Raw genomic sequence first — 2900 nt, forward strand, 5'->3', positions numbered from 1 at the left:
TTTTGCTCAAAATATGATTGTGATCCCAAGGGCACTGCAGCGTAAACACTGCGGTAGAAACTAGTAGTGTATCTTTGTTTAAAAAAAAAAAAACATGTAATAAATGCAGCTTAATAGTCACAAATCGGTGATACTTTGCTTCATGTAGTCAAATATACATGTCGAGATTTTTGAGAAAGTGTTATGTAGCACATTGTTTTTTCTGGTGTATTATTTCCAGAATAAAATTCAGCTAATCAAAAATTTCAAAATAAGTCTGCATATTCAAAAGGGGAACAAGGAAACAGATACAATATTTATAGATAATGACATTTACTGTCTCATAACAAAAAGGCTACTATGGTCTGGGTTTTTTTTTTTTTGAGGCAAGAGAAGTAGAGGAATAGAACATCAAAGTTTAAGACATTTAATTATTTCTAAACTTCTTTTTACAATCAAATAACCATTGTAAATTACATTCGATGTGTGGCTTGCAATGCGTAGTTTTGACAGTTTTGCTGTTTAAGGTTTTACAGTAACACAACCGTTTACAAATACTCACACAACTCACTATTCACACTCTGTCTTTGTCATTAAAATTGGGCCCAAACTTTTTTTTTTCCCCATTTGAATGCAAACAGTGCTTATTAAACTTGCATGACGGTTAAACTGTTCCTGATTACCATTTAATGTATTTCCAGAAGGAAATATGACTTAGTATTTAGTATTTTTACTTTATTTATATATTTTATAATAATTAGATGAACAAATGCACACAGACAATAATGCGCCTTTGAATAATGTAAGAGCATGTAAGTTGGTGCCTATTTTAATGTCTATGGTTTGGTAATGCTTATCCCAAGTCCGTGTGTGTGTGTGTGTGTGTGTGTGTGTGTGTGTGTGTGTGCGTGCGTGCAGTATCAGAGGGAGTGTGTGGTGCTTTAGATTGATGTCTACCACCAGTGCTCTGGTTTAAGCCGAGAATGGCCACTCTCCTCTGCCTAATGATGCCACATCCATCCTGCAGGCCACGTAGGTGTGTGCACAAGTGTGTGTTGCGTAAGTATCCATGAGACTACTGTCCTGAGGGGAAGTGCTGGCCTTCTGATCACTTTGTATTTGGCTGGAAGCATGTGTGTTTCCATATGCGTGCTTGTCCAGGGTCCTGCGTGGCCATTAATATTAAATATAGATACCCTTGTCATCTTCTGATCCTGTATCGTCCTCTCAGGGAGGAGAGAGGTGAGGAGGGAGGAGGACAGGAGGTGAAATCAAGAGGGAAAGCAGAAGGGTGGGAAGGGGTGACGGATAGTTGAGGCCGCAGGATGAGGGGAAGTTTTAGGAAAGAAAGGACATGCAGAAAAGTTATGGGAAAAAATGGCAAGCGGAAAGGGAGAAAATGATTCATGCACATGGAGTTGTGCTCAGAAACAATATTTTTAAAAACAGCATTAATTTAATTGCAGAATTTTTGATGCAGGTGAATATGAAAAGTCTAGTCGCTGATAGTGTAGTGGTACACTCGCCTGACTTGTGAACGGACAGCGTGGGAATGGTTCCCACTCAGTGACGGTGTGGATGTGCGTGTGAATGGTCATTCATCTCGATTTGTGCCCTGCGACTGACTGATGACCAGTTCAGGGCGCGGTCTGCCTTCTGCCCCAAGTCAGCTGGGATAGGCTTCAACTCAAGTGTGCAAATACTTTCATAACTGGGATGTGGCTGCATTAAGAATTAACCAATCTCCAATCCTACCCCCATTTAGCACCGAATGAAGTTCAGATGTTCTAGTCGGCTTTTCTTGACATTTTTGTTGTTAAATCTTACAGCAGAGGCCATGGTCCGCGGGACAGACCAGGGATCCTTGAAAGATCTCAGTCAGGAGAAGGGAACACAAAAATTTCCATTGCCGTTAAATATACTATAGAAGATGGTCAGAGTCAGGTGGAGAAAATATGGCACAACGGTGACATTACAGGGAACTGAATGTTACTCCAAAATTGATGAAAAGATGAGAAGAAAACTGATTAGGGAGCTGATAGACAATTGTGTAAGTGCGTTTAAGTTGAAAGATGCTTTCCTCTGAATCACTGAAGTATTATTGTGTACCATTGTTTCTCTGTGAGTGACTGGTGAGTGACTTGCCTCTCATCCTAAATCAGCTGGATGGATGCATGATCGTTTCTGAGATCAGCTTCACATCTGTGTTGCATGGAAACAACCGCACATTTAGTTTACTGAGGTGGTGAAGCAGGGAAGGAAATGTGGGATAAGAGGGGATGAAGTGCGGACTGTTAGGGTCTTAGGGATGGTCGGGTGGTCTGCTGTTTGATTGTGCAGAGTGCTGGAGACTTGAGGGAAGAGCGGGGAAAAGACAACAGAGGGAGGAATCCATCACACAGATGTCGGGAAGCCCCGCCACAGGAAGACAGGAACCAATCTGAAGTAGAAGAGGTTGGGAAAGTACAAAAGGAGGCTAGACGGAACAGACGGACTGAGATGAAGAGAGACAGCGACGGATCCGAACGCGTCGGATTGTGATGTGAGCGGCGTGATTGAGGGATGAAGAGGAGGAAAAACAACAGCTTTGACCTGTCATGTGTCCGTAATGAAGGAGACGAGGGAGGAAGACAGGAAAAGGAGGAGTGACACTTTGATTTTCCCAGCCAAGCTGCTCATTCCCATATTCCCTGGCAAGCTCTCACCTGATGAAAAGATGGCAGGAAATCAATAGTCCATGTGCGTAATAGAGTAATGACTCTCACTGTGCGTGTGTGTGACCATGTGTGTGTCCTATCCCTAAGCAATCACACACAGCTTAAGCCAGCCCCAAGTGGTCGGGACCACTTTAACTAACAACTTCATTATTGCAGCCACACACACACACACACACACACACACACATACACACACACACACAC

This window comes from Hippocampus comes, unplaced genomic scaffold, assembly GCF_001891065.2.
Source record: "Hippocampus comes isolate QL1 unplaced genomic scaffold, H_comes_QL1_v1.1 scaffold275, whole genome shotgun sequence".
Lineage (NCBI taxonomy): Eukaryota > Metazoa > Chordata > Actinopteri > Syngnathiformes > Syngnathidae > Hippocampus > Hippocampus comes.